This window comes from Tupaia chinensis, unplaced genomic scaffold (assembly GCF_000334495.1).
Source record: "Tupaia chinensis unplaced genomic scaffold, TupChi_1.0 Scaffold000270_2, whole genome shotgun sequence".
Classification (NCBI taxonomy): domain Eukaryota; kingdom Metazoa; phylum Chordata; class Mammalia; order Scandentia; family Tupaiidae; genus Tupaia; species Tupaia belangeri.
In genome coordinates, this window is record NW_006159751.1 from 2335312 (window position 1) to 2344688 (window position 9377).

Sequence of the window (9377 nt, forward strand, 5' to 3'; positions counted from 1 at the left end):
GGGGACTCATAGTGAAGATACACTGATAATCATATGCTACAAACAAAATGGAAAAACCTGACAGAGGCTGCATCTCAGATTCTGCCTCATTCCTCTGACTTTCAGTATTTTTGAACAGAATGATCCCAGAAGGCCCAGAGGATCGCCCTTCCCAAGATCTTTTGCACAAACTCCACCTTTATTCAAACACCCTCCCAACGCGGCTTTCAAGTCCACCTCCCATCTAACCAAGTCCCTGAAGCTTTCCTTGTCTTCTACAGGTAGAGTCTGTCTATGGCTCAGTATGCACTCTCTGAGCGCATAGGAATCCGGTAATAAATCCCCTTGGCATTCTAGGATGTAAGAGTGTGGTTTCAACTGTTCCCAAAAGACCCTAAAGGTCCACAACTTTGTGCTGATCTGTCATTTTACACAGGAACAAATTTGATTTCAGCCAGCTATGAAGTCCCTATGGAATAATAGTAGCTGACATAGTGAGTAAGCTGAGCCCCACCCACTCCCAGGCCTTCATAGCCCAACCCAGCTTGGTTGGCCTCTACTTGATACAAAAAATTTTTTTCCCTTTGTGAAGAATGAACTGCCTCAAAAAGAGCTATCAGCTGGTGATGGAAATGATGAGTGAGTGAAGCCGTCCAAGAAAGAGATGGTCCTTAGCCAGAAAATAGCTTTATAAATTACCTTAATCTTTTATTAAGAATCTGGAAGCATCACTTAAAAATCTTAGTTGTACTTTACAGCGTTTTATGGGGAGAAGTTATACACTACAGTGGCATTAACAGAATTGGAAATTTGAAAAGGCTTTGGGCCTTGCCCCTCAGTAATGTCAAAAGCTCCCGGTAGCTTTAGTGAGCGCTCATAACATTGCAATATAATTATGCGTTTAGCTATCTCCTTTCTAGTCTGAAAAGCAGGGTCGTGTAGATTCAAGAGCTGTATCTGGGATCAGATCTCCATTCACTTAATAACTAGGTGAACTTGAACAGGTTACTTAAGCTCTCTGTGCCTCGATTTCCTTGTTTTTAAAATGGGAAGTAGAATAGTACCTATCCAATCAAGCTTAAATATAGCAATACATAAAAAGCATTTTAATCAGTGTCTAATCCATCAAGAAGTGATTGACAAACGCTAGTAATTAGTTTGAGAGTTTCCTCTAGGGCAGAGTTGATGTCTTAAGAACCTTTTCAAAAATGTCTAGTGCTCCACTGGCTCACGCAGTGCTTGGCACCTAGACTGTGCTCCACATGAGTGAATGAATCAGTGAATAAAAGAGTCATGGCTTTGTTCTTAAAGTCTGAATTGCTGGTGTAACGAGGGCATTTTGACTTGACTGACATGGTATCTAGACACCACTATGTGGCCAACATTCCCACCAGTCTCATGTCCCCCACCATGATTGATTTCCAGCTATGGAGAATCATAGTGGTATGGCCAACTGTGAATGGGAGGAGCAGAGAGCATTGATAGAGGGTCATAACTTGACCTCTGTCTGCATCTGGCCATCCTGACAGAGAAATAAGAGCTAGAATCTGACAAAACCATTCAAGAAAGACATCGACAGAGCTGCCTCCTGATTCGGGCAGCACTCTTGCCACCTAGAGGCATCTCAGCTTAGCACCCAGAGAGATCCTCTTAAAACCTAAATGGGATCATGTCATGTCCCTGCACAAAACCCTCCAATGGCTTCTCATCTCACTTGGAAGAAAATCCAGAATTCTTACAGTAGCTTAGAAGATCATGATCTCATCAATGCTTCCTCTCCCATCTTAGCTTCTACTTGCCCTTCCTTGAACACTCCACTCCAGCTTTTTGCTGGATGCTGGCCTTCTGTGGTTCCTCAGATAGTCCCAAGAAATTACTGCTCAGAGTTTTGAGATCACTGTTCCCTCCTGTATGCTTTTCCCCAGAAATTCATGATTCACCCTGTCGCTTTAGTTCGTTCTCTGTTCCAATGCCACCTCCTCAGAGAGGCCCTCTCCATCCACCTATCTAAAACTCCATGAAAGCAGAGAATTCATCTATTCTAAGAATTGCTTAATCCCCTCAAGTTATCCCAGTGCCAGACACAGAATACTGAATAAATACTGTTGACTGATTAGGTGACTAAAACCCCAGGGGCCATGCCCCGTGGCCTAGTGGGTAAAGAAGCTGCATCTCATGGCTGACTGGCCACATGGTTCAAACCCTGGCCTCAGGGCTTGCAAAACACAGCGGGTACACATGCATGCATGCCCAAAATCCAACAGGATGAATAAATGAAGAAGGCATTGAGGTGTGACCACATCCCATTGAGGGGTGCTTTTTCCTTCTCCCTCTCTTCTTCTGTCTCTCAATCTCTCTCTGACAATTGTTTGTGCCTTCTGACAAAATTACAAAGAAAAACAAAGCAAAACCAGGAATCCATCTGTTTTCTGCTTCTGCCTACCTCCTAGGACTAAGTCTTCCCCAAATGGAAGCTTCTCCCTAGTAGTGAACTGTGTCCAAAGTTGGCTCCTACATTTCCAGCAGAGTAAAGAAGGTGAAATTGTATTACTGGAACAAAAAGATAATTGTATAATATTCTGTTGAGGAAACTAGCTTGATAAAATGGATTTACATTTGCCAATGTTTTCAAGGAAAGGTTTAAGGGTCTTCAAAAAAACAGAAGTGTTGGGGCCAGCAGGTGGCATGGTGGTTACGATGCTGGACTCCCACATGACCAACAGTGATTTGAGTCTCAGATCCAGTGGCTTGCTTTCTCACTTTCCCTTTCTCTCTATTTCTCTGGTCAAATTATAGTAATAAATCAATTTTTGAGAGATTTTTTTTTTCCTTTAAGGCATGTGTGCTCACCAGAGAGACAGAAAGCAAGATATCACCCCTGAGGGGGGATGGCCACGCCTCAATCCCTTCTCCTCCATTCTCTTGGGATCTTGGGCACACACACACATGCGCACAGTCCGAGTTTTAAGACACCGGGTCCGGTACTCAAACCACAGTTGACTACATGGGAGTCCAGCGATATAACTATTACGCCATCTGCTGGTTCTAATAATTATTTTTTTTAAAAAGATACTGAAGTGTGACACCATTGAAAAGCTATAGTAATGCTATAGTAATGAACATAAAGAAAGAAACTGAAAAAACAGAAAAAGCCCTAAATCATTAATGAGGCTTCCTCTACAGTGGGGCTCAAGAACATGCATTTTAACAGATTCCTCAAGCAATTCTTAAGTAACTAGCTAAGACAGGTTTTTGGAAAGGATCTCAGAGATTTGATAAAGTATGAGTCCACATATTACAGTGGGGAAGATGTGAGTTAGTACAGCCAAATAGGCCTGGGTTCAAACTCTGCCTTCACTACCTACTACCTGTGTGACCCTCTGCTATAATTCACCTCTCAGATCTTGAGGGTTTATTTCCAGAGTAGTTAGTGACTCCTCTCTTTCTGAGCTGTTGTGATTTTAAAAACATATGTAATATACCTAGAATATAGCACATTAATAAATGATAGCTTATTGCTATTCTTTTTATGATGTGTTTTCTGAATGCTTACAACCTCCCTAGAATGTTCCATGGCAAATTGGCATTCTTACCCTGTGTCCCCACTATGTGACCTCACTGAAGCAAAAATGCTTAGTAAAAAGGGCCTAATCGTGTGCAAATAGGAAAGTCTTCATCCCATCCTTGCCCTAGAGTTCCTCTTCCCTCAAGAAACATTTATCTGCTCTTAACTATCCATTAATCATTAATCATAAACGCTTACACTTTCAGTCTGCAGTTTCACAAGTATTTCAGAACTGAAGCGTGAGAGGGTAAGAAAGCAGGCACTACCATTGCTCATTCACAGTAGTCAGGTGAGTGGCCTCTGTGTACAAGGCCAGCATGGGGATGTGCCTGGACTCAGAACCCACAAACCCTCACACATGCCATTATGTGACATTCCTGTCATTAAGACTTAAGGATGCGGAGGAGAAAGAGGCCAGGGCCTCCATCTCACATCGATTTCTGACCTTCGCATAAAGGACTGGGGCTCTGGGGGGTAATGGCTGGAGAACGAGGGGTAGCCAGAACCCATCTCCCAAGCTTGGCTCTAGGTGCTGCAAGGATGGTCTCCCTCAAATCAGAGGGCGCAGCAGCACAGCCTCCCCGAGTCCCGTTGGTTCAAGGTGGCCAGCCTTCTGCGACTCCACACCGCCACCTGCTGGAGGCCGCCTTGCTCGCAGCCAGCTGTCCACAGCTGGTCCAGGCCGGCCCTACTGCTCCGGGAGTCCTCTGCCCTCCCCTCTTCCGGAGCAGCTTTGGAAGCCACAGTCCAGGCTGGTGACCTCAAACTGGAATTGGGGAGAGCGCTCCTATTTCCTCCTCATTCTTATTGTCCATCTTTTCGTTTTTTAAGATAGGTTCTGGCTGTATCATGATCTTCTTCCCTTAGGCTCCCAGCAGGGGCTACAGATGTACCACCCTGGCTTATTCATTTATTTATTTATTTTAGGAAAGTTAATACTGCGTTGCCCCAGAACAACCTAAGCCAGTGTCCTCCTGCACCAACCTCCCCGGTTACTGAGATTATAGGTGCACATCAGGATAAAGCCTTTAGGTTGGACCTGGAATCAAACCAGGCCTCCCGTGTGGTCCCAGCTTGTGGAGAGCAGCGTCTTAGGAGCACACACCACCTTGGCAGGCTGCTACCATAAATCCTAAATCTATGACACTGCGTGAACTCTTTGCTGTGCTTGAACTTCAGTTTCTTCCAAGTTGTAACCAGAGGAAGGTTCAGCCCTGAATTTCCCTGCCCTCCTAGAGTAAAATGGGACAGAAAAATAAAGACACCCACTCTGCCAGATGGAAAGAATTGGGACTTTGGAGAGGAAACTTCTATAAATTTCAGAACTGGGGGGATAAAAGCAGCAGCATTCACTGTAGACAGATGAAGAAATGAAGTCTCAAAGAATCGAAGGTTTGATTTATTCATTCACTCAAATATATTCATTGAGTGCCTACTATGTGCCTGATGGTGTGAAACAGATGAAAACTCTGTCTCTCTGCTGTAAGCCCCTTTGCTGGGCTGGTCATCACTTTTCCCTACCCACCTTCCTGTCAGTGTTCCCTCTTTCTACATGTTTCCCCCGGTGTCCTTAGTAACCTCATTCCACTAAAAACAAACTCTTCTACATCCACCCTCCAGAACGTCCCTCTATCCTCCTCCTCCTCACCATAACTAGAACCTGGCCTTTCCCCAAGGACGCCAGTTCCCGTGCCGCCCTCTAAGTGGAGGCTGCACTTCCTCCCTTGTGAGCTCTATGTTTTTGCCAAGCAGGGTGCACTTGGGGTCAGCAGTCTCTAAGATTCCCCGCCAGCTTCACGCGGTCACTTTTCTACCTTGTTTAGAGCCCTCGTCAGCCCAACTTGACGGCACAGTTGGTAGCAAACTGAATGATGGTGCTGGAAGCCGCCTCCTGGTGGGCCTGAAAACACAGTGTGCATGCATGCTTGCATGCCCAGGACCCTAAGGAGCTGCAGGGGTCTTGTCATGAGAAGGGAGGAGACCCTGTCAAGGGAGCTTCTCTCTCTCTCTCTCTGTCTCTCTGTCTCTGTCTCTGCACACACACTCTCTATCATAAATAAAATAAACTTTAAAACCCTCCTCATACTGAGTGGCAGGTCGCTCATGGCCCACCTCAACTCAGGACTACTGCTACACATTGGTTCACACCTCATGCTGAGACAATGCTGAAGCCAATCCATCTGGCACCCTAGCCTCCCTAACTGTCATGGTCGCTCTGTAGAACCTTCTGCTCTTGTTTTCAGCTACCTTTTCAAGGCTACAACTGGACCATTCCAGCAGATTTCACCTCTCAAACACTAAACTCAAACACCCTACTTAGAAAGCAATCCTTCCAACTCCATTCTCGTCCTCCCACTTCATCATTCCTTGACCTCGCTGGGTTCCAGCACTTTAACCCCTTCATTGCCCCCTGTTTATCTTCCCTCCCCATCAACCCCAGGCCTCAGTCTTTCAAAACCCAAGCTAGACTTTTGGTGGACAACTTCAGGCCCAGCTGCAGTGGCAAAAGCAGGAGGGGTTGTCATGCAATGGCCGAGGGTGCCTGGGCCGTTCAGGTTTGGTTCCTGGCCCAGACTGTGCAGATGGAGGTGTGGTGATGCACGTCCATGACCCTAGCTGACTGGGAGGCTGGGGCAGGACAGTGACAGAGGAGAGCCCACAGAAATATCTACTCCTCTCCCCCACTCACACCCCCTCCATCTTCCTCCCACTCGTACACACTTTCTCTCCCTCAATAATAATAATAACCATGATAACAATAATAAAAACATAAATGAATTCTTACCAGTCCTCTCAATATGCTCTCTTTTCTTCCTACTCATGAGCCCTAGAAAACCCTGACCCTGAATCAGGTCTACAACTCTCTGCCCTGATCTTAAATCTGGACTTCTGAGAAATAGAAAGAGAAAACTATTCACTCTGACACAATATGGTCTTTTTCTAGTTTCACAGAGAGCTACTATAAATCTGTCTCATTCTCCCCAAGTCTTCCCACTGTCCTGCCTGTCCTCCCACACTTCACTGAGAAAAATCAAAGCCAAGAGCCCTCTCAACTTCTCATCCCCTTCTCTCATCAATATACCCACCATCACATGATCCTTCCCTCCCGCCTCCAAGCTCAACAGATGTTCCCCTCCTTGTTGAGAGTCAGACTTTCCACTGGGCCAGAGTCCTTATCTTCTGTGTGCTCTGAATTTCTATATCCTCCTTTATTTATGTATCACTCAGGGGACACTCAAAAGACAGAAACCACACCTTCATTTGCACAGGAAAGTGTTGTTTAATTTGGTTTGGTTTGCTTTTGTTTGTGTTTTAAGGTTTTTGCCATAGGGTGCATGCACTCACCAGAGAGAGGGAAAGTGAGAAATCACCTTTGGGGAGGATGGCCAGACTATAATCCCTTCTCCTCCATTCTCCTCTCATGATTCTGGGCACACAGGCACACAAACTCAGCTTAATAAGCCTCCAGGTCCAGGATTCAAATCATGATCAACCATGTGAGAGTCCAGTGCTTTAACTACCATGCCACCTGCTAGCCCTACAGAAGTTTTAATAAGAAGAATCATCAACTATAAGAGAGTATTGTATTCAGATAGGAAAAAAAAGAACTCTATAAAATACACAAATACCCCATATAGGGAGCAAGTTCTACTTCTAGAGCTGAGACAGAGCACCCAAGAAAGAAAGGAATCTGGGAGAGGCCCCATAGCCTAGACTGGTATCTGACCCACGATGGAAAGTTGGAAAGGGTACCACCTTGTCCCGCAGGACGACAGAGGGTCTCACTCAGATGCTACACCAACAGAACTCACCATAAAGCCATGTACAAGGACACTACAGAACTTGCTGAGGCCACCACAGACTGCTCAGGAAACCATCTGGGGTACCATGAGAAGATGTTGTCCTGCAAAGCTTGCTGGGAAAATGCCTATAAGGATGGTACACTGGGAAGCCGTGCTCTGGTATGCTGGAAGAACCTGTCCACAGGAGGAACCACGTGCGGCTGGCCACTGTGTATTTGACTTGCCCCACTCTTGTGGCTGGTCACACGTGCTGCTGGTACTCAGCTACAGGAGTGTGTGAAGAGGAGCTCCTGGAACCAGGAAGAAAAGCCCTCTCTTCACAGTGTCTCTTTAGTACCCTCTACTGACAAAGCTTAACAATATGCCAGCTGGCAAAGAGGAAATGTTTACAGGGTCCAGTTCCACTGCCTTGGAGCAGGAAACGAGTAGGATATTTGGAGATGAGAAGTAATAAGTTGTTAACTGGCATAATTAGTATCTCAACTTCGTTTTCTTTACCAACTTCTTTTCTTTTGCTATAGGCTGCATGCACTTGCTAGAGAGACACAGAGAGACAGGAAGCAAGAAATCATACCCGAGGGGGATGGCCACATCGCAATCCCTTCTTCTCCAGTCTCAGGATTTGGGGCACGCACCCATACGCACTTGGTACGAGTTTTAAGCTGCTGGGTCTGGGACTCAAATTGTGGTCAGCTACATGAGAGTATGTAAACATTACACCATCTGCTGCCCCTTTACCAGCTTCTTTTATCCAATCTATAAACACGTGCAGATTTACTAACTAATCACACATACACATTTTCTAGCCCTATGCTCTCCACTATTTATGACCGCATCTTTCTTATTTTCTTTTAAGTTAAACTTTTAGAAAGTTAGTCTTCACTTGTTTTCTTGCTTCTGTTTTTCTCTTACCCTTTTTTGGACCATGGCTACAACTTACCAATATCCACATAAATTTCTGGAACCAAACTCGATGATGAAATTTAAAGGATAGGGCTGGCAGGTGGTTAAGGTGCTAGATCCCCACATGGCTATCCATGATTTGTGTTCTGGACCTGGTGCTTGTTTTCTTACTTTCCTTCTCTTTATGTCTCTCTCTGGTCAAATTAAAAAATAATCATCATGAATAAAATTAAATAAAATAATTCTTTAATTCCCATGAAGTCAACTGCAGTTCGAGTCCTGGACCCGGTGGCCTAAACTCACACTGGGCATATGTGAGTACATGCCCAAGATCCCAAGAGGAAAATGGAAGAGAAGGGATTGTGGTGTGGCCATCCCCCCTAGGGGGTGATTTCTTGCTTTCTATCTCTCTGTCTCTCTGTCTTTCTGGCAAGTGCACACGCCCTATAGCAAAAACCTCTGCAAAAAAAAAAAGAGAGAGAGAGAGAGAGAAATCACCAAAATTGACATAAGAGAAATAGAAAATATTAATAGCCTTTTCTCTATTAAACAAATAGAATTTTTTTAATTAAAAAACTTTCCACAAGGAAAACTCCAGTCCAACAGCTTCACTGATGATTTCTACCCATCACTGAAAGAAATAAATCAGTTATACTCAAACTCTTTTAGCAGGTAGACATGAAAGGAACTAATTCTTTAAGAGGCTAGTATTACCCCACTCTCAAAAACTGACAAACACATTATAAGAAAATAAAACTAGACCAATAACTCTCACAAAGACTGATACAAATTTCCTTTTCTTTAATTTTTTTATTAATTTTATTTATTCATTCATTTTTTAAATTTGACCAGAGAGAAAGAGGGAAAGTGAGAAAGCAAGCCACCAGGTCTGGAACTCAAACCATGGTTGGCCATGTGGGAATGTCCAGCGTCTTAACCACCACACCACTTGCTGGTCCCTGATACAAATTTTCTAATAAAATGTTAGTAACTAGAGCCAATTCTGCAGAACAGTGGTCAAAGAGAAGCCAAATCCCATGGACTGGCTTGATGGTGTGGTGATTAAGACAGCTGGATCCACATGGCCGACCATGTAGTTTGAGTCCTGGACCCAGCAGCTTGAAAAT